We start from the raw sequence: 23,288 nt of genomic DNA, 5'->3' as shown, positions 1-23,288 counted from the left end.
CTTTAACTTAGTTCATTTGATGGTAAGCTTATGCAAGTTAAGAATGGCTGTTTTAACCACTGGCTCATGCACTTTCTGAAAATTGAACAATTGGCTCTTGCAAGCCCACTACAGAACGTTCCGCTGGCTGTGACCACTGTGTCTGCTGTGTTTGTCTCTAAGCTGGTCACATCACTCAAGTCCTGCCTTACACACAGATGTTCGGTTATCGGCGTCTTTTCATTGTTGTTTCCTGTGGGTTTTTAGATTGACAAATAATCAGAAAGTCAATCTGTGGGGTTAGTTTAACTACCAGACCACAGCTCTTCTATTTGTACATTGGGTTCAGAGGCACTCTGTGTTTTGATGGAAACTGTTAGGTAGTTTCATAGTTTCCATTCAAAATAATGAAAAAGATTTTATTTAAGTTTATCGAGGTAGCCACTCCTCACTCCCTACCCCATATATGCATGTTGGGGTTCTGTTCAGCAACCCTTTACACACCAAAGAATCATGGGCTGACTGTGGAGTTGTCTTGGAGGAGGGAAAGGGTCTGGGACAGGGGAGATGATCTCCCTTAGGCCAGTTTAAACCCTGGGAATCCCATCACCTCTGGAGATTTGAGTTTGGCCCAGTCCTGATTAGCGTGGGTTGGGTTGGCCGCTTTCTTCAGCCCCTCAGTTTTCTTGCATGGTGATCTGATCGAGTAGAACCTTAGGGCTGGTCCTGCCCTTTTCTTGCCAATTACTCTAATCAGAAGCAGCATATCAAGGTGGCCCAAAGTGTACTATTATGCTTTTCTTTGTTGTCTTTACTCCCTCCTGAGGCACCCGTTCCCAAAGCCAGCTGAGAGTTCTTTGACCTAATAAGGGAGCTCCACATGAACTAAGAAGTACCAGGCCTGGAAACCACCCTTTGTGGAGTAGCTGGCCCCTCAGTCTACCCCAGGGCTGCCTCTACCAGGCCACAGAGCCCTTGCTCTCTCCTCCCAGGTAGAGCATTTGTGTCTGAGACACGTCCAACTCCATGTGGGAGGGCCCACAGTGGCTTCTGGATGAACGTGGATGAGCCCAGTGTCTTCCTACAAAGGCAGCAGACCCTGCGGCCAGCTCACCGGTCATCTCCGAGGCTGGCTAGGGGGCTCAAGCCCAGACTGAAAACGAGAGTCATGTGTTTGGCTGGGAGCTGCAAGAAGGGGAAGTGGGGGAAGAGAGCTCCCTTTGTGCTGCACTGCAAGCCGAGATAGGATGTGGATAAAGACATCCGTCAGAGGGTGATGACTGTATCTGGTAAGGGTGGCAGTTGCGGGGGAGGGGGGGGTCTGTCCAGGGAAAGCTTCTGAGGAAGAATTCCAAGTCAGCTAAGGACTTGAAGGAGATGGCCATAATAGCAGGATAACTTGCTTCACCACGTTTCCTCTGCTCCCTGGAGCAGAGGTAAGTTCCAGCCCCTGGGAGGTGATATACTGATTGGGTCATTAGTAGGCCTTCCGGTATCATTACCTCCGCAAGGAGCTCCCTGTTCTCCTTGCACTCTGTGGATACAGCATGATACCCTTGGCTTTCACAGGAATCCAGCCAGCCACCAGGAATGGAGACCTGGCTGCAGGGGCTTAAGCATATCAGTTGACCTTTCCCCACATTATAAGACTTCTTATAGGAGAGAAGTTTCTGGTGTTATTTCAGTGGCCCAAGGATGCGATTCTCATGACCTTTCACTTAGGAAGTATTTACTGAGTGCCTACTCTGTCCTGGACTGTGTGGGTTCTCAGGTCTGGGAGCAGACAGAACTCCATGCCCTCTGGGGGCTTACATGTCCAGTGGAGAGAGACAGACAATAAGTATAATAAAGGAGTAATTTAAATCGTGTTAGGTGATGAGGGCAATGGAAAAAGAAAAGAAATAGAGCAAGGTGAAGCAGGTTGGGAGTGCGGGGTTGGGGTTCTGGAGGTCAAGGCAACCTTACCGAGAAGGTGGGATCTGGGCAGAGACTGGGAGGAGGCAGGCAGCTGGCAAGATGGATTCCTGCAGGAACCATTCAGAGAGGGTCCTGGGGTGTGAGACGTGTTTGAGGAGGGGCGGAGGGCTGGTGTGAGAGCGGGATTGGAGGAGAGGAGTCTGGGTGGCAGTGGTGGGCATGGGGCAGACCACGGAGGGCCCCACAGGCCATGGGGAGGACTTGCGTTTACCCTGAATACAGGGGAGCAGAGCAGCGATGCGGTCTTACCTTCCGCTTTGCAGTAAGGGCTCTTACTTTGAAAGGACCCTTTTGGCTGCCATGTTGAAATGGGCCATAGGAGATGAGATAGGAGCAGGGATACGTTTAGGGGACTATTCAAGCATCCAGGAAGAAAGCTTGGTGGCTCCCCTGGAGTGATAGCAGTGGAGCTGGGGAGAAGTGGTTGCATTCTCGTTCCTGTTGAAGGTGGATCCTGAGGCTTTGATAGTCAGGTATCAGGGGATGAGATGTCATAGTTGACGCCAAAATTTTCAGCCTGAGTAACTGGAAGCATGGAGTTGTCAATGGTGGTGTCTTCAACTGGTATTGGAAAGGTTGCAGGTGGACCAGGTTGTAAAGGAAAGATCTGGAGTTCCTATTTAGACACATTGAGTTAGAAGGGCGCATTAGATGGTGAAGTGGCTACGTGTATATATGAACCTGCAGATTGAGTGGTGGTCTGGGTTGGAGGTATAAACTTGGGAGTCATTAGCAGATAGATTGTACCCAAAGCCGTGAGATTTGAAGAGGTCACCAAGGGGAGGGGAAGAGAGAAGAAGCAAAGACACTCCTCAAACATTAGGAGCACCTTTTCCTCATGGTACCAGGAAGGCTGCTGAGTTCTAGCTACTGTGTCTGCTTTCCACGAAGGGAGAAGGGCAAAAGGCTCTTTGCATCTGAGCTGAGGCCCCTTGGAAGAGTCTCCAGTGACTTCTAACAACTCACTGACCGTATCTTAAGGGAGGTCGGGAGGTGACAGTTGTGGCTGGACGTCCTACACACTCTAACAGTGGAGAGCTCTGCTGTCCTGTAGAACTTTCTGAGACGGAAATGTGCTGTTATCTGTTCTGTCCCTTATGGTGGCCACTAACCACGTACGACTACTGAGAACTTGAAATGTAGCTAGTATCACCGAGGAATTGAATTTTCACTCCAAGTTTAAACTCAAGTGATCACATGTGGCTAGTAACTACCATATTGGCCAGTGCCAGTATTGAAGTTTGGTTATGACGGGAGGAGGAGGGATGGACCCTGGGTGGGCAACTTGTAGACTCTGTGACAAGAGGGCATGGAGTCATCACAGGACACGTTGGTCCTACAAGTCAAGCCTTGTAAGCTAAATGGAAATTTAAATCACTGGGTTGGAAGTTACATTGGGCTGCTTCACTTTGTATTTACACATGTTGATTAAAACCTGAGCTTCTGGTCTGTCTTTCCAGGGTCCTTTTGGAGCGTGTACGCAGTCACGCACATAAACACATACACATGCACACACACGTGCCCGTATCCACATGGTGTCTATAGGCTATATACCGCGAGGGGCGGGGAAGAGCATTAGAACTGAGAAAATCGGATGTTCCTGAAGGAGTGTCACAATCTTGCATCTGATGCCCTCCGTTTTCTTCTCTGTGGCCTGAAACTGTATAAACGGTGGCAGTATAGAGGAGAGAGACACAATTGCTGGGTCCAAAGCAAGAGTATTTTAAAGTTGGAGACAGATTGCAAAACTGCCTTGTGGTTTATAAAGGTCGCCTGTCCTGATGATATGGGGTAGAGTGATTCCTTCTGAACTCAGCATTTGTGAGCACAGGAGCTGAAGCACTTTCCCGCATGGCACAAGCCAGGATGGGCAGCTCTGTCTCATCGGTCACGTGGTCATGGGCAACCTGCTTCACCTTTATTGCTCAGCCTCAGTTTCCTTGGCTGAAAATGGGCGGGAGAATATCGGCTCCATAGTAGGGGTCCAGTTAGCACTGAGCCCCTCTTTCCTTTTCTAGCCCATACATCTATGACTCTGCCTTGCTGCCTCCCTGTGTGGAATGGATCAAGACTCATTTCCTAGGTGTTCGGGGGATTTTTTGATTTTACTGATTAGCAGCAGATGGTGAGAAGGAAATAGAAAGTGTGGCCCAAACGAGAAATCTATGTGGGAAGAGAGGAGGGCAGATGGTCGCATAACTGGCACCTTCCTTCATCCGGAACGGAGCAAGTTAGAAAGACAGAGTTACCTCCATAAGCCGGCTTCCCAGGGCCCCTGTGCAGCGTGCACACCGGTCACCTGGGGACCGTGCGAAGTGTCACGTGCAGAGCCTGATGCAGCAGGTCTGAGGTGAATTTCTGCCAAGCTCCCCCGTCACGCCCGTGCTGCTGGTCCACAGACCGCACCCTATGAGGAAAGGAGCTGCAACAAATAGGTACCAAGAGTTACAAGTCGAGTAGGATGAAGACCGTCGCTGGGCCGTTTCCCGGGCATCACAAGGCTTCAGAGGGGCCAGAAGCTTCTCCCCTCGCACTGCTGGTGGGAGAGCCCCCCATCAGTGAGGAGGGAATGTAGTTCTGCTGGCAACACTCTGGCTTCATTGTGACCTTGTGCGACCCACTGGGTCACGCGGATGCTTGGCGGTAACAGAGGGAGGGCCCCGTATAGGAGGGCTGGTGCGGGAGCTGGGGTCCCCTGTCCGCTCACTGCCTGTCGCTTGAAAGACAGAATTGTCAGCAGTCAGCTTACGGAGCATAACTTTTTTGGCAGTTCTGTTTGACTTCACCGGAGTGTTTTGGGTACAGCCATGTCAGAAATCCATTTCTCTTCCCCAGAGACTAGGAACTTCTTGAAGGACAAGCTCTTATTAAGCAGAATAATTTAAGATTTTTTTCTTTCTTCCTGTTTTCCTCGGGTCAGCTCTCTTGGACCAAAGAGAATGAGAGACGACTTAGGTTGTGTGGGTTCTTCCCGCATTTGACAGAGATGGTGGTCATACACGTTCTCCTCCCTTGCAGGTCACAGTGGGACACCAGGCTCCTGGTGACCCCTGTTTTTGAGGATGTAATGAATGTGCGTGGTAGAAAGGGTGCTCCCACATCGCAGCCAGCCAGGGAAGCCCCCACCCTGAAAGCCCGACCCCTGGCTTTTGGCGTCTTCTCACAAGACCGATGTAGACCTGCGTCATTATACTTGGAATAATGGGGACCCCCAAAGTAAAGTCTATCGACGCATCCCACAAGTTTTGTGTGACAGGAAATTGCTTCTTTTTCAAATGCTGCACTGGGGCTGTGCAAAACGAAAATAAAAAGTCAACGATAACAGTGACAATAACTATTTTTATTGAATGTTGACTGTTTGTGCAAAGTGTTTTACATGTACATTTAGTCCTTATGAGAACCTAATGACATGCGATAAATTATACATAAAATTACATGTATTGTCATTCTATATACATAGACAAAATAAAATCCCATTTTAGAGTTGACGAATCTGACACTTGAGTGTTTGATTTACTCAGGACCTCGCAACTGCTCACCAGCCAGGTCTTGGGTTTCAATCCCATGTGGCAGCTCAGTAGTTCTGTGACCTTGGACCAATTACATAATCATAGCACCAGGGCCCATAAGAAGTGTCGATTGCTGTCTGATGACATCAGATTGGTCTGAGGAAGAGAGGGTCCTGGCTCTGGGAGGCCTGTCTCCAGGCACATCGGTGCTTGGGTTCCCATGTTGGCCGTAGAACTTGACTCAGGGCTGCATATGCGTGTCCGCATCTGATGTGGTCTGTCCAGGATAGGAGAGAGGCTCGGGGTGGGTCGGTGAGCCCAGAGCAAAGGAGAGGCCTGGGGAAATGGAGGTTCTTGTCCTCTCTTTGGACTTCCCAATCTGTTTTTGGCCTCAGCCATTTAAAACATGCATGTCAGGGGGCACCTGGGTGGCTCAGTTAGTTGAGCGTCTAACTCTTGGTTTCGACTCAGGTCATGATCCCAGGGTCGTGGGATGGAGCCCCATGTCGGGCTTTGTGCTGAGTGTGGAGCCTGCTTAAGATTCTCTCTCTCTCCCTCTGTCCCTCTCCCCTGCTTGCATGCTCTCTCACTCTCTCTAAAAAAATAAATAAAAATAAAAAACAAACGTCAATGAATATTTTGAAGACCTTGAAGTCTGGTTCATGCATTCAGCCCACCAACACGTATGTCTTGGGTGCCAGGCGCGGCTGAGTGGGGGGCAACAGGGACGGAAAAGCCCTGGGGCCCGCCCATTGAGAAGCTCGGGTTCTCACATCTGCATTCGGATCATGGTCTTATTCGGCCACCTGACGGCTTTGCCCTTCTCCCCCCACTCTGAGTTTTGAGTTCGCTTCAACGCGCGTCACCGGTGTGGTGACCTACATCCAGGTGGGCCTGTTGTGGCCGGTCACGTGCACCAGCCACTCCGTTTGTTGAGCACCTGCCAGACGCCGTGGAGCCCCGCGCAGATGGAGCCCCGTCGAACACGACCCCTGCCTCCAAAACAACTCTAGCTCTGCGGGGACATCTGTTCTGGAAGTGAGGCTCCGTACGTCAGGCTACCCGGGCCTCCCGCACTCCTCACGCTCACCCTTGTCGCTGTCCTCCCTCCACCCCCACCTGCACAAACCATTCCTTTCCTGATCTAGCCGCGGGGCTCCCTCTCCAGAATAACTTCCCACCACCTTGATTCCTCTCCACACCCCCACCCCTCAGGTGGGCTGGGCCTTCTTCCCGCTTGTTATTTGGCGTCCTGGCCTGCTCGGGCCCCGTCCTATCAAAATCCCACGGACTGGACGGCTTCAACAGCAGGAATTTATAGCCACAATTCTGCAGGCCAGAGGTCCAAGATCAAGGTTTGGGCAGGGCTGGTTTCTTCCGAAGCCCTTCTCCAAGCTCACAGATGCCACCTCCTCCTGTGTGCTCCTTTGCTTCTCCCTCCGTGCTTGTCTGTGTCCTCATGACCTCTTCTTATAAGGACAGCCGTCATGCTGGGTTAGGGCCAATGCTAAAGACCTCATTTTAACTTAATTACCACTAATTACCCTGTCTCCAGATAGGACCACGTTTTGAGGCACCGAAGGCTGGGTTTCAGCATAGGGGTTTGGGAAGGACACACTTTTGCCTGTGACACGTTGGTACTTACTGTTCGTTCGTCTCCTTTATCAGAGTGTCAGCTTTTTAAGGGCAGGGAACTTACGACACTGGGCATGGTCACTATGAGCCATGCCTAATATCCAGTAGGACCCCCAAAACGCTTGTCAAATGAGTAAGTTCCAGTATCATTTCTTCCTTACTGTCTGTTTCAAAGGATGAGTAGGGTTCATGGACTGAAGTTCGAAGGAGACGTTTATTTTTTTTTCCCCTGATGTAATGGATCAAACTTCTCTGATCCTGGAAAGAATTTGCTGGATGAAACCGCATGAACACATCCACATACGACATTACCATTCTGGGGTCATGTATTTAAAAGTAACGAGTTTCTTTCTGGATAATCTCTCTTCTTGGCTATAAATGTAATACCGGGAAAATCCAGGGCCCAGGTATTAACCCCATAGTGTCACTGTAAAGATAAAGTGAGACCTTGCTTGCAGTGAGCTAAACTCAGCACACGAGAAACGTGCAAATGCATTCATAGGAGTCTTCTGTGAATCTATGGAGCTGGCATTTCCAGGCAGGTGCCCTCATTGCCTCTTTTTAGCCCCTGGTAATTTTGCTTTGTATTTGTGTAATACCAAAGGCCCACCGGATGGTGATTGTGGAATCACATGTGAACGCTACCCTACATCCCTTCCCAGATTACCTAACCCGCCTCGGAAGGAATGAGGGAGGGACCCAATTTCAGGAAATGGTCCAAGGCTATGCCGTCTTTAAGAAAACCATACCGAGCTATCGCCCTGTGTAGAAAGTCAGTTCCATGGCTTGCTGGGTTGCCTAGTGACAAGAAGTTGATTTAGGTGATAGGGAGTCGTGCAGGCGGGACTGCAAGGCAGTGGTGGCTTTTTTACTTCGGTCCGGGAAGGGCTGTTGTCCCCACAGTGGAAACTCTAGAATGGTGCTGCCCAACAGAAATGTAATGGAGGCCACACGTGTAATTGTAAATTTTCTTAGTTGCCGTGTTGAAAAAGTTAAACAGGTCGCATTAATCTTAATAAGATTTAAATCCGAAATATTATCATTTCAGCATGTAATCTGTAGAAACGTTATTAATGAAACATTCGTTTTTTTGTACTAGGTTTTTGAAACGCTCGCTTCCTTAACCAACCAACCGAGTACAGCTTCTATCACTTGAGGTTCCGAGGAACACTTCAGTGCTCTAAAGGTTGTCCTTATGCTTCAGATAGGGAGCAGGCTTCTCAGTTTCCGGAGCTGGAGTTTCTGCAGCCCAAGGGGCCATAAACGTGGTGGTGAGGGACTGTGAAATCTTCCCAGCGTTTCAGAAAGCCTGTGGGAGGCCCCCTGATTGCCATCCGGCTGTGACAGTGTCAGCATCATCGCTGTCTGCTGGGGTGGTCACCTAGCTTGCAGGTGACCCCGGGCTGCTTAGCTTTTACCGACATCAGGTCAGGCTTCCTGGGGTCACACCGGAGGCCATGGGTCAAGAAGCCCTTGGGGCTGGAGAGGCCCACATTTCCGGTGACCGTGCTCTCACCCGTGGCGCAAAGACAGACCTCCCAGGGAGGGAGTCATCTGTCAGCCCTGTTAATGCTCAGAGGCCCTGGAGGGTACGAAAGGTGGATGAAGTGAGCCAACACTATGACTGGTTAGAGGTGCTTCCGGTGTTGAAGTCAGGCCGTAATCATTTCCTGTGTGCCACAAATAATGCTCTCCGCCCGTGTGGAATGCCTGGGAAACGCAGCTCTGGCCGGCCTTCTCCTCGGCCTCCAGCTGCCGTGCTGGGGGGTTCCCCCTGTTCCCAGAGCAGAGAGCCATGAATAGAGCGCAGGGTGGGGGTGGGGGGCGCCCACCCTGGTTGTGAGAGGATTCCGGTGGGTTCGGCAGCCCATCCAGAGCTGGGTGGTGCGCATCACCTGCAAGTCCTTCCTTGCACCGGACCAGAGGCTACCTCCGTGTGATCTTGCCCCTTCTCCTAGTTCTGTGCCTGAGCAGTCACAGGCATTTGTCTATCTCCCCAGTCCCCCACTTCCTCCTCCCCTCAGGAGCTCAGTGTCCCCTGTTCCTTTGGGTGTCCAGTTTGATATTCCACTGGTGAGATACCCAGCCTTCGTTTTTATTCTTTTCTTGCTTCGTATCCAACCTTCAGCCAATCTGCGCTCCCCACCCCGCTACCAGGGAAAGAAGTGAAGGAGACGAAATTCAAAGCAGCCCTATTTCTGTGTGTCCACAAGAGTATGGGGAAGATGCTGTAAAAAGGGGGTTAAATGGATGGGCCAGTTCCTTCCCGTTAGCCAGCTCCCTCCGACTGGTTGACATCCTCTCACCTGGTGTCCCGGCTGGCTCGACTCTTCGAGCACATTGGAGTCTGGGATGGTTGGATTTAACAGTGACGCTCATCTGTTAGGCTCTCGGGAACCTGACAGTTTTTCCTCATTCACCCTAGACTTCCCCAGGCTGGATGTCCTTCTTCCCATCCTCTTGGTAAGAAAATGTCAGCATGTAGCAGATGATATACCTCGTCAGTTAATGAGCCCAAAAGTTCCATAAAGCTAGGTTAGGACCAAGGTAGTGCTGGCAAGGAATAGACACGGATTCCAAGAAGCTGGGGATCGCTTTATTAACGACAAAGCCATAACAAGCTCCTAAAAGATAAGACATTTGGCATCAGGGACTGTCTCGTTCTCACCGTGTATCCAGCGCTAAGCAGAGTCGTTGACATCGACTAATCATTCAGTAAATGTTCACTGAATGTTAGAAGCCGGGCTATGTCCAAGATGAACATATGCCCAAGAGAGGCTGCTAGAAGTTTACAGTGTTAGCGTTTACAGTTTAAGTCAGCGATCTGTTTCGAGTTCATTTCTGCGTGTCGTCCAGGATATTGTAAAACAGGTGTGAATAAAAATATTCCGTTTGATTGCAATTGTAAGTCAATAATACCTGTCAGACCATGGGGCCTGAAAGCTTGAAAAACAGTTACCTGAGAGGTCCTCCATTTCAAGTATGGCTTCCGAGTGGGGGGCCAGTAGCTCTCCACCTCCCCCTGCCAAATTAGGGGTTGTCATGGCTGCGTCTTGGGCGGAAGCACTGAATCTTCGGCCAGCCTTTCTCGGGGTGCTGGTGTGGGCAGTGCTCAGCTGACACTGCTTAGCCCGGAGCTAGGGCGTCAGTGGATGGAGAAGCCCGCCTCCCCGTTCTGGTTGTCCCATCTACTGCTGTTAAAGGTTTCGCTTCCTCCTCATTTGCCCCGTTACTGTCAGGCCGCAGTGCATGTCTTTGGGCGCCTGCCTTGTTCTTCCTGGAGAATAAATTCTCCGTGGCTTTGCTGGGTCTAGCCACTTACCATCCCACCTTTGTTGGCTTTGGTCACCAGAGCTGCTGTCCTCTTCCTCTGCCCATCCATCTGGAAGTCCTGCCTTGCATGTAGAAGATGCTGGGCTTGGCTTGGTTTCTCACACCTTGTCGGACCACCCCTCTGTTTTTGCCATCCTGTGGGTCAGCAGCAAAGTGGAGGCTGATCATTTTTATGGAAGAGTCTTTGATGACACCCCAGATCCCTGTTTAAATCACATTGACAGCTTAAAGAATATTATCTTTGATATCAGTATTTCCCAGAGCTGGGGTTTTTTTCTCCGCATGGGATGGTAGCAGGGTTTATGTCAATAACAAAAATAAAGTTTTGTATTCAGATAAATATTGGAAAATACCGCATTTAACATTGGACAGGTTTGTTATTCCCGGATCTCCTAGAGCTTTGGAAGCTCATGCACAAGGGGGATGCAGTCTTCAGCATTTCCCCAACGTACCTGACCACTTGACCGCAGAATGCTTTTCTCTCCTGAACTTTAGAAGACTTTGCTACGTTGTAGATTTGTTTTCTCTAAGTAATTTGGCTTTGCACCTTCCTATTCCCTTTCTTCCTATCCACACGGTTACCCTTCCTACCCGCACGTTTTAATAATAGAAGAACTTAGTGATATTTCACATCTAGAGATTTTTTTCTAGGTCCTTCTCATCGATAAGACCTGCTTAAAGGTATGGCAGGCCCTTGTACCAATCTCTCGGGCCCTCACCCTTTATACGTGTCCATCAATCCTGTGGTGACTTCATTGTTTTGCTATATTTTTAGTGGCCTCCTACACTGTGGAAGATTTTCTGAAAGCCCATATCTCATGCTAAATTTAGCTGGGCTTTCAGCAGGCTTGATTGATTGCTGGTCTTAATGGAAGAAAATGTGATCCTCTTTCCTCTCCCCATCATTAGATTTTTACTGATTTATGACCAGAGGAAGCAGCCACTGGATGAGTGGGTGTCTTTTTAAAACTTGTGACACATCACCCAGATGGACATATATTTGTCCCTTTACTCCAACAGGCATCTGTTGAATGCCTTTGAGTGCCAACATCATGCTGGCCGGGGGCCCTCGGGCTTTGGCTGAAGGGTCAGAGCTTCAGCCACACCCGTCCCCACCCAGACTTAATGAGGAGAAAGTGGCTAAAAGAAGCCCACAGGATTAATGGACATTCCAAAAGACCAACCCTGCAGAGGAGTGGAAACGGGTATTGGGATTCAAGGCACGAGCGAAGGTCAAGGGTTTGAACAAAACGGGCTGGGTCTTGGGCTTGTGTCAACCTGCCCAATGGGTCAGCGGTCGTCCTTCAGTGAGTTATCGGTGAGTGAGGACCAAACTGTTGTGTGACTTCCTCCTCTGCACTCCCTGGCCTGGTGACCTCAGGCACATTTCCCACCTCCTGGGCCCCCAGTTTTCCTTCTCTACGGAATGGACACAACATGGGATTATAGTGGGGATTAACGGAGGTAACATGTGCAGAGCACCCCAGGGGGTTGCTTAGCTCATAGCTGGTGCTCCTTATGGTTCATTTACTTTCCCTTCTGGGGCCTCCTGGAGACCTGGGTATTCCCGGGACTGGGGAGTCCTGGGTAAAGGCCGGGTCGGCTAATGCAAATAGGGATGTGCCTCGTATTGTGGATAGTCCTGGGGTGGGGTGGCGTTAGGGGGACTGGCAGATAAACTGACGGGACTTCTCTGGTCTCAGATGCCTATAAAGCGGTGGGTGAGAGGACAAGGCCATGGAGATCATGGAATGTGCCTTACCTTACAGATGGTAAGGACCTCAGAGAAAGCAGTCCATTCACAGAGCATTCCATTACGGGCACATACCCTCAAGGCAGTGACCCTGCCTCTCATATTTCTGTGTGTGTGTGCATGTGTGTGTGTGTGTATAAAATTTATTTCTAATTTAATAGCTTCTTAAATGTATTTTTAAACTGTTTTAAATTTTGAAATAGTTGGACTCATAACAAATTACAAAAATGGCATATCGGAAGTTCTCGTGTACCCTTTGTGCACTGATGACATCTTACCTATCTGTAGCACATTATCAAACTAGGACATTGGCATTAGTATAATACCATAATTTTTTTTTTTTTTTTTTTTGGAAAGAGTACCCAGCTCAAGACTAGGAATGTATTTGCAGCCCAGTATTTGAGCTGCCTACTTTGGCTCTGCTTTGGTGACATAAGTGCCTGGGACCCTGGGGTGGGTTAGCCAGTCCTCAGAAAAGCTTGGCCTCAGAGAAACGGGATCTGGACCAGGTAGGTTCCTTGTGTTGATCACCTGTGGCTTGTGGCTGATCCAGCTTATTCTTTGGGATTGACTGCCTTATGAGGTAGTGAGTTTCTCATCAGAAGAGATGCTCAAGCATGAGCTTTAGGATCCCTGTCCCCAGCACTGAGAGGGAGCTTGGACCAGATGCTCCTCGAGTGTCTTATTACCCCTTGAAAATCCTGTCATTCTCCCAATTGCTTTGGCAGAGTTTGCAACTAACATTGATTAGACTATGAATCATGTTTCACTGCACGTCGATATAGTTGCCAAAGTGATTAACTTCCTGGGCTGTGGTCTACTTAGTTCATGTGAGTTAAATCCTGACACACTACTTAGCAGGCAGTGTCTAGACCTTGAGGTACAGAGATGAACACATTGTGAGTCTGGGCAGCATACAGTGGGGAAAACGGATACAGATACACAACTCGAATGTAACTAAGTGCCCCGATACATGTGGGTGTGAGGTACTGACAGACTCAGGGAAGTAGTTCTACAATTATCTACGAGGCTGGGAGGGTGCAAGTTTGAGAGAAGAGCTAGACCACAGAAGATGGGTTGGAGTTTGCTGGGTTGATGAGGAGTTGAGGGTAGAATCGAGGGAAGTGAAGACATCCTAGGGAGAGGACACAGCACGTGCGAAGGTCCTGTGGCATGGCCTTTGTATATGCGTGGGAGATGTCAAGAAACCTTGGTGTGACAGATTGTAGGTTCCAGGGGGTAAAGTAGTGGCTGCACATCAAGCCAGATCAGAACTGGCCACCGCCTGACGCGGATGACCAATGTCAGTCCTGCTGACAGCTTTGAGAATCGTACTATTGGGTCATGCCAGTGAGAGCTTTAAAACCATCTGAGGATGATGTAATTGTGAGAAACTAGCTCCCTCAAGGTGGGGTTGGCCAGCAAGTTTGCCCTGTCCGGAAGCAGCTGCCTTGATCCCCCAGAGTCGCAGCATTTCTTCGCTGGGCTTGGCTACCCTTGGCCTTGGCTGACCTCCTTCTCAGGAGTGCGGCAAAGACGAACAGGATGCACCTCTCAAGGGTTTGGCGGCTTCCTGTGGGCTGCTCTTACGTGTTGAGTGCCCGAAAGATTCACAGACCGGATCTCCGCCGGGTGGGACCCTTTGGGACAGGGGTGGGGGGATAGCACAGCTGTGAGTTGCAGTGAGCAGTTTGGGGGGCAGACTGTGGTACACATGTCTTCTGAACCACACGGAGGCTCTGGAAGTGGCCACCCTTTCCGGTTCGGCTGCCCCTTGGTATCACCTCTCAGACCCACTTTGGGATATTTCATCGTAAGCCCGATCGGGGAACCTGTGTGATTCCCAGAGCAGGAGGATCTGCCTCTGTCGCGGACCTGGGTGAGGACCGGGGAGGACACCTGCCAGCAAGGCAGACTCAACGTTTGACAACTTCCTTCCTTCAGTTCCTGAAAATAGGGGTTCTTATTTTAATCCTTTTTAAAAAAAACACATTTGTTTATTTTGAGAGAGAGAGAGAGAGAGAGAACACAAGTGGGGGAGGGTCAGAGAGAGAGGGAGAGAGAGAATTCCAAGCAGACTCCACACCATCAGCACGGAGCCCGACACGGGGCTCAAACTCACGAACCGTGAGAGCGTGTCCTGAGCCCAAACCAAGAGTCAGACACTCAACCGGCTGAGCCACCAGACCCCCCCTTATTTTAATACTTTTTAATTGCAGAAGGGAAATAAGAGTGGAATGGAGCAGCTGTGGAGAGGAGAGAGATGAGAAAACATTAGGGAAGAAAACAACAGTCCAAACGTAGTGTTGGATGAGAAGCCAGGTGATGAGAACCTCCTGGTGAGCGGTGGATGGAAATTAAAAACCCTGGTCCAGGAATTCAAATCAGGGCTCCCATGAAGCTGCTTGGATTGCATGATACGAGTGTGTCCAGCAGCAGTGGGCTGGATATTAGGCCCACCACTCTCCAATTTCCCAAGACACCGGGGCTCTCCAGGCCAGAAACGTGTGACCCACTTTTTCTGAGAAGGGAATGTGGACTTCTTGTAAATTATATTACCTGCAGCATAAACCGTTTTTTCTTAACTTCAAAGTCGAACCACTGTGGACGGCGATCACTTCATCAAACTTGATTTGTAAATAATAGTCAGTTTGATGGTAAGGACTTACTGACTTTCTGTCAAACACATTGGCTGTTCATATGGATGTGATGATTTGAAACAGGAGAACTAGCCTCATGCACAGACCCTGGGAAAGTTGGCTGCTGGGAATCATGTCCTCAAAGGCATTGGCTAAGGGCAGAGGGGATACACAGCAATCCCGAGTGCCTGGGGCGGCTGTTTCCTGGCCAAGGATCAGCCCAGGGCAGGGGTCGGCTGGAGGCAGTGTATCAGGCACATGACTTATTTAAGAGCTTGGGGAAGCACGCAAGGTCTGAGCTGTGCTCAGGGGTCTCAGTACTGCATCCAGGTCGCCCGTGGTTTGGGTTCAATGACTGAGATGGTAATTGATCAAGATCAAGACCATTGGATTAGAAGGCTGTGCTTGTCCCACCAGGCTGCCTAGCAAACTCAGGAAGGGCCCTGGTGTGAGGTGATTCAGGAGCTAGGAGCACTACCTAGACGCCGGCCAGGGGTGGGGCCGGGGCTCGGACCAGACGGGATTAGAGTCTTTTTGTGGTCCCATAGCTCAGGTCCTCGGCTCTCGGGTGGGACGAGTGGTTCTCAAAGTTTAGCAGGTATCAGAATCACCTGGAGGACTTGTTAAAACACAGGTTGCTGGGCCCCACCCTCAGGTTTCGGATTCAGGGGGAGCCGGGAACATGCATTTCTAACCACTTCCTGGAGATGTTGATGCCCTGGTCCGGGACCACTGACGTAGACGACGGAAGAGGTCTGGATCCTGGGGAGGGGACCTGCTTGCTACTTCTAGACTCTAGGAAGCCAAGCAGATATCTGATGGTGGGAGGTGACAGGGGAGCTTCCCGTCATAGTCCTGGCTCACCATCTGAAGACCCGCCAGTCTTCGTTTCGTTCTGTCCTTCAGTCTCAGAAATTCTGAAGGGCGGCTTGTGAAACTGCATTTTTAGTTCGAGGAGAGAGCTGAACAACCTGCCACGTGGGTCCTGGGGTTTTGTAGATTATTTCGGTCGCCCATTCAGTTCTGCGTCTGGATTTCTCCAGGGTGCCTGCCACGTGACGTGGCCCCCTGATATTCAGCTGGGTCCTGCTTTGTAGTCACGTCCACGGGCTCTGAGGATGTGAACATGTGATTCAGGCCCTGAGTCCATTGGAGACGGAGCAAACAACCTTTCTTCGCTGTGTTCCGATAAAAGTACTTTCCGTCATTCCCTCTTCAGGGGAGCTGCAGTGGCGGAACACCACTAACAGCACTTTTTAAGTTGCCAGTAACTGGGGAAGAGATGAACCTAATGTGAGGTTCACATCTGGCCCTCAGGAAAATGGCTGTAGGGAAGCCCGACGGCGCAGTGGGTGAAAGCCTGGCCTTGCTTCATTCAGACTGCCTCATGTTTGAATTCCGGCTTTGCCACTTTGGTGTGACCTCCCTGTGCCTCAGTTTCCTCACCTATAAATTGAGATAATACTGGAGGCTAACAGTATTGCTGTAAACGCTATATAAAGTAATGCCGTGCCATTAGAACGGCACTTTTAGAAGAGTCAACGTGCTTTCGTTATTATTCTTGTAAGACTTAAGCCGCCCAAAGGCCTGTAAAGTATGCCGTTTGTGTATGTGTATTTTTAGGAATGGAATTCTCAGTTTTCCTACCTAGCCAAAACTGTGTTTTATAGAAGCAGTCAGTGGGCATTGTAGAGAACGTCAGCTGGAGGGAGGGAAAGGGTACAGTTATAAAAGCCTTTCCGCCTCACCTAAGCTTTTACTGCTGCTCCCTTCATCACTGTCTCTCGTTTGACCTTTCCAGTAGGCTTTGACCAGTGTTACGGAGCCATGAAATTCTTAAAACGAAGTCTAAAATGAAGATGTATATGAGATCGTAAGACCTCGCATGTGGCGGTGATAATAATGCCTCCCACTTGACTCCCTTCAGAGGGTCTTTGTATGCAGTGTTTCATTTAATTCTTACGGTGGTCTTACTAGGTTGTGTCAGTCCCGTTATATAGTTTGTACAATAACGACCTCAGAGAAGTGGCTGGCTCAGGCCCCACAGGTGGATGGCGACAGCTAGACTCTCAGCCTCCTCTCGTGCCTCTGGGATCACTCTCTTCCCAGCGTGTGTAACCCCTGGCTCATGTGTTACTTTGGGCTCTCGTGCACATTTGCGATTCTGTTCATGGAGGGATGATATCCAGGTGATTCTCGCTCTATAACAAACCTGAGGGTGTGAAACAACCATTTTATTTCGCTCATGGATCCTGTGTGGGTCATTCAGATTGGGCACAGTGGGGTGGCTCTCAGAGTTCCATGATATTTGGGGCCTCCGTGGGGGAGATGCCTGTGTTGGGGCTGGTATCATCTGGGGCATCTTCCCTCACGTGCGTGGCAGCTGCTTGGCTGGGGCAGGGACCTCAGATGGGCTGTTGGCCAGAACACCTACACGTGGCCTCTCAACGTGTTCTCTCTGTGTGTGTGCTGATCTGGGTTTCCTCGCCACATGGGGGGGTATTCCTAGCTGGAGCCACAGGACAGCAGAGGGCAAATGCACGGGATGTTTGTCATCTGCCCAGGCTCAAAGGGGAGGCATGTAGACCTTGACCTTGTCACTCAGTGGGAGGAGTGTCAAGGTCACATTATAGAAAAGCAGATGATTGAAGGAAGTAAATCCTTTTTTTTTTTTTAAACATTGACAGCAGAGAATATGAGCAGATAGGTTCTAGGCCTAGGGAGCCCTTGATGAGGATCCGGAGTGCAAGGTCAGGGTCAGGTCAGTTTGGACATAGTGAGGTGGGGAGTAGAGGAAGAATGGGAGGCATTCACCCCACACATGTTTGTTCAGATTATCTTGGAGCCAAGCAGAGTGAGCAGGGCTTCCAAATAATCACTTCTCAAAGGAGACCCTGGGCTCTGTAGAATAGACTCATCCTGTTGAAAATTTGACCTTCTTGGAGACCATTTTAAGATTTATTTATATCCAGCACAGGACCTGCAGAGTTCCATTTACTATGTAAAAAAAGCGAAAAGTTCATCTCCGTCAGCATCCTGTCTCACTTATATTTAAGTCAGATGGGAAGAAAAAAAAAATCGTGACCAGGACAAGAGTGCTTGTCGAAGTTTATTTAACATTTGTGTGAGGTTTATTTTTGGTCCTGGTATTCTTCGTAGGGTAGGTCTCTCTTTTAAGACTGTTAATAGTGTATTTCCTTTTCATTTGCCACTCCCCACCAAAAGAACATCTTCGTATCCTTAGAAGGTCTCACTTTAAATAATGGTTGGAGACGCTCCAGGTTAAGTAGAGAGTAAACTGCTGTTGCGTCTTGACCTTTGGGTTAGGATCAAGTGTGGTGTAATAAAGTATCAGTCCCAAGAGTCACCTTTGCTGATTTTTTCCTATTATTCTTTCCTGTTACTCCATATTCCTCCAGCTCTTGCGGCCAAGGATTGTTACATCAAGATCCAACCTAAAATTAAAACTCCAGGCTTTAACCAATAAGCTAGAAAGCCGTTGAACTCCCACTGGGATATGGTTACCTTTTCCTAAACTTCCTGATTTGTCTCTTAGCCCCAGAGTTGCTTTCTTATTGCGCCTTTGGGAGGGTCCCTGATGTTTCAGTGCCGTTTCTCATCAGAGGGGGACTCTTAGCTGTGCAAAGCTCCTGAGGTCCCAGGCTTTTCAGCTGCGTTTCTTCCCTGCAGAGGAGAGTTCTCCCTGGGTGGGGCCGTTCCATCCTTCCTGGTGGGGCAGCTCTGAGGTCACATGGCAGAATGGTCCGCGTCGGCACCTGGTCCAGATTTACAGAGCTCCTTCTGGAATTTTCCCAGAACTTTGCCTTGGAATCGTCTTTTTGACCTGTATACAGTCTGTTTCCTTGGAAGGCACTTCCCTGAAGGGACCCCTGAGTGAGGGCTAACAGAGGTGGGGGTGGGTGGCGACTGCACGTGTGACATTTGGTAGTAAAAGGATGGCACCCGCTGGTGAGGGCCTAGCTGGTGAGGCAGCTCCGGCAGCCACAGACTGCTGTCGCCCGGAACACCCATGCCCCGTGCCTCTGTTGTGGCTCACCCTCATGTGTTCCTGGTTTTCAGTGACAGATTCCGGATTATCCCGTCTGCCCACGTAGGGGTGGCTCAGAGCACTCTGGGGAGGAGGGGCTCCCCACGGGACCAGTGGGCCTTTAGCAGGTGTTATACAACAGAAGCCACCAGCCTCACACCTCTCCCCTCTCCCCTCCCCCCTCCCCCTCTCCCCTCCCCCCTCTCCCCTCTCCCCTCTCCCCTCTCCCCTGTTTTGTTCAGGCTGTTACTTTATTTGGCAGTATCTGCTGTCTCCTATTTAAGAGTAAAATGTAGCGAGTGTCGTAACAACAACCTCGGTGTTGATGGCTGCTGTTTATTGAATGCTCGCTACACCCAGCTGTCTGCTAATCTTTACCTCAGTCCCATGAAGTACGTGCTGTCATCATCCCCGCTGCACTCACGAGGAGACGGAGGCGAGTGATTCAGCCCGTGCTCTTAGAAGCAGAAAGCAATGAGACGGGCCCCAAGCCCAGTTGATTTGACCCCAGAGCCTGGACGCTGGGGCCGGGCTGTTTCATGGAGCGTCCAGGCCATCCTGGTAGAGCGTGGGCTCTGTGACCCGGCTGACAAAGCACAGCTGTGCGGATAATCGTGCCCCTTGGGTATCTGCTCACCGGAAGTGGGGCTATCTGGAAGGTGCGTGGAACACTGTGGAGCAAGTCATTAAAGCCAAGGGATTGTTTCACTTCATAAAATGTCAGGGTTTTCATAACTGAGTTGGGGGGTGGCTAATTTTAGACCATCCGAAAATCTCAAGAAACCAAGCCTGAAGTCAAGGAAAAGGACTCTTTTGGAACAAAGGTGTCTCAGAAGTGGCGAAAGGGTTAGCCACGACCCTGGGGGAGGCCCACTGCCCAGAGCCAGCAGGCCCTCCCGTGGCTTTAATTCTGCTGCTGTTTGTGGAGCACCTGCCCTGCATACTATTGAGGCTCCTGCTGGTCTCTGACCAGCCACGTCCTTGTCCTCAAGGACCTCGTCCTCCTAGGGGACGACGTATGATGGTGTGATGGAGCCCATCTCTGGTGGGTGCACAGGGCTGGGGAAGCAGAGGGGAGAAAAGTGTGAAATTGGCCGTGGCCTGGGGCAACCTCTTAATGTCTTTTAATAGAAACACTCATAACCTTCCTGCAGTGCACTTCCTGTGAATAGGAACTCTTGAGTTTTTCCTTTTAATAAGAGAAAGCAAGCTTTCGATAAAAATTACACCTAAGTGTTGAGATCTCCATGCGGTTACGAGAAATTTCGGTCCAGCGTGAGGGGGCTCAAGAGAAGTTCCCGTGAGGATCGTCTCCCTGTCCTGCTGGAGAAGTCCAGGCGCGAGAAAATAGCGAAAGACTTCCCGGCTCGTGGCAGGGTGCTGGTGGGAGCCACAGCCAAGCAGGCATCCCTGGCCACGGCTCTCGTTTCAAGATCGCGAAACAGGAACTAGAGAGTCAAGTTGGAGGGCTGGAGCTCAGAAGCCAGGCACTGCTGGGGTGCCTTGAGATCCGGGCTGCCCGAGGCTGGCCCCCGAGTCTCAGGACCGCATCCTGGGGCAGCGCGGTCCCCGAGCTCTGTTCTCTGAGCCGCGGAAGCTGGCCACAGGCATGGGAAGAGCAGGCCGGTGAGGGCCACGTCCAGGGAGGCCGTTGACTTGCCGTGGTGTCGCCCGTCACGGGGCCCCGTGGGTGAGGGGCTCCCCCGTGTCTCGAGTTGCACAGGCTGAGCCTCACTGCCCATCCCTTCCTGGGTGGGAATGCCTTGAGCCTCAATCCCTTGTTTTGGTTTTCTTGAGTACAAAACATCCGGCTGGACATGGAGTGACTCTAATCATAAAAACCAAATGATGACTTGGGCCTCATCTGTGCCAAGGGTGCTGTTCACGCCCTCATGGCCGACGGCTGTGCGGACGGCGGACTTTACGTGTCCTTCAGAGGCAAGTCAGAGAGTCCTTTTACTTGACTGCAGGGTGGACTTGGGGCTCCCTGGAGACCCATAAAATGTGGCCGCACTGAGCCCCCGGACCAGCACTGAAACCAGCTCTCTCTGCCTTGAGTGTATCATCCAAACGGCTTTTTCCAGCCCTCTCTGCCATTTCGTATTTAACGTGCCCTTATAAAAGGCCTGAAAAATGGCACAGATGTGGCTAGAAAGGTTAAAAACCCTTTCCAGTGGCCTAATTTTGGAGTAATCAGCTACCCCCCCCCCCAATTCTTGTACACTAGAAGATTCTCTTAATTCTCCTGTTTTAGTTCTGTTTTAAATGAGATTGTAGTACAAGAGGGGCGATTAATAAAGCTCTCTGTTTCTACATCCGCTGTGAAGCTTTGTAACTTCTTCCTGTGTGGTGATGGCTAAGTGAGCACACCATGTGAAATCTAAGTAGACTTGTGGAAACATAAACACATTTTTATTCAGCAGTGAGTGTCGCACGGGGTATAAATAGGGCCCGAAATGATTCTCATATTGGTCTTTCCTCCTGGAGGCCTTCAGAATTATCTCGAGCTGTCATCTTTTTGTTGTATTGGAAAAACGTGAGATTCTTTTCCCCTTGGTCGTTATTTACGTTTTTAAAAATAATGTAGTTTTAAAGAATTCTTGCTATTTAATCTCAAGCCCAAACATGGCTCCTAGTGAGGGAGAGATGGAAGTGTGGTATTTTTAGTTCTGAAAAGAATTCTTTTGGGGGATGGGATGCATCTAAAAGGTGGAAGAAATGTTCAGTGTGGGGAGATATTTTGTCTCCTTTTCCTTTTGTTCTTTCAAAACTTGCATTCGGGGGGGGGGGGGCGCCTGGGTAGCTCAATCAATTAAGTGTCTGGCTCTTGATTTCGACTCAGGGCATGATCTTGCAGTTCGTGAGTTCAAGCTCTGTGTTGGGCTCTGTGCTGACAGTGCAGAGCCTGCTTGGGATTCTCTCTCTCTCTGCCCCTCTCCTGTGCACTTCCTCTCTTGCAAAATAAATAAAAATAATAACTCGCATTTGGGGAAACTATTAATAACGTTAGATTGTGGAACTTTTAAGTGTCTTGCTTGGTGTTGCTAAATTTTAATTCACTGCTGGGAAATGAGCTCATTTCATAAACATTTATGTGTCTTACGAGCTGGCATTAGGGCGTGGGAAAGCTTACCTCCTGCATCCTCAGAGGGACGTGGCACGACCTGCTGCTTTTTGGTGGGAAATGTAAAGGCTGGTCTACTCACTTTCTTATTTGAGAGAGTCGGGGAGGGGCAGAGGGAGACACCGAGAATCTCGAGAGGCTCCACACTCACCATGGAGCGCGACACGGGGCCCAATCCCACAACCCTGGGATCCTGACCTGAGCCCAGATCAAGAGTCAGATCCTCAACTGACTGAGCTGCCAGACGTCCCAAGGCTGCTCTACTCTTGGATGAATTTTCAAAGAAGATTGCAGCTGTCCCCTCTTCAGTCTTGTGTTGGAGTGCCCTTAGGAAGTGCCTCCCTTTTATGTGGCCCTTGACTTCTCAGCCTTATTTAGTGCATCCCCCAATGTGGACAACAGAGACCAACTTCCTAGGCAGTAGTCCACCCCTCTGATTTGGATTTATGTGGAATCAGGGATTTGGTCGCGCATCCTTTTGTCCTTTGAGAGACGAGAGAAACCTACCTCCCATAATCCATAATCACAAGAATATTTCTTCCTGGCATGTCCCCACTTATTTCCATGCCCAGGTCCCTGAGAGAGCTGCAGGAAAAGCCTCATGGAGGTGGAAGGGAGAAAGGAAGGTAAGAAGGAAGTCCCAAGATTTCCTCCCCATTGCTCTTGAGGCTCAGTCGTCTGTGGCCATGTAAAGTCACCTAGAACCGTGAAGGGGGAACAAGCAGAAAGAGAGGGGAGAAGGAAGACTGTCTTGGGTGCTTTGTAACTGATGAGTGGAAGTTCGATCCTGGTAAGAGCAAGCTGCTTGCCCCTGCCTCATTGTCCCCTCCCTCATCATGTACTCTCCTGCCCTTCCCAAGAGAAGTTCTGAGAACCTGTCCTCTGGTCTCTGAGCAGTGGCCTGCCAGCAGGGCCTGCAGCCCCAGGGAAACGCTCTCACTACCCACCTTCCTCTTGATTCCTCTCCTGGTGGCTACTCTTTTCGGCCAGGCCAGTCGCAGGTAGCAGAAAATCCCAGTAGGAAGTTTATAAGATGCAGGTTTATTGCTCTCACGCAAAAGACGTTCGAGATTGGAATGGTACTTCGTGGCCGTCAAGGTGCCAGGACTCTTCTCTTTTTCTGTTCCGCCATCTTCAGACCGTGGCTTCCAGCCTCAACGCTGCTTCATCACCCCGTGTGGCCGTTATGGCTCTAATTATCGCCTCCAGATTCCAGATAAGAAACAAGAGGAAGAGAAAAGAGTACATGTCTCAGCAAAGTTGTCTCCCTTAATAGAAGCCTCACATGATG

The 23,288-nt window shown here is 50.1% G+C and overlaps 1 protein-coding gene across 4 annotated transcripts in view; it reads left to right on the top strand.

Annotated features, from left to right (window-relative positions):
• ITGA9 (integrin subunit alpha 9) overlaps nt 1-23,288 on the top strand; it is a 355,609-nt gene that overhangs the window by 98,572 nt on the left and 233,749 nt on the right. The window lies entirely within an intron of this gene.

Source organism: Acinonyx jubatus, chromosome C2 (genome assembly GCF_027475565.1).
Source record: "Acinonyx jubatus isolate Ajub_Pintada_27869175 chromosome C2, VMU_Ajub_asm_v1.0, whole genome shotgun sequence".
Taxonomy (NCBI): Eukaryota; Metazoa; Chordata; class Mammalia; order Carnivora; family Felidae; genus Acinonyx; species Acinonyx jubatus.
Note: the sequence above shows the minus strand (reverse complement) of the source record. Positions and strands in the feature narration are given on the sequence as shown.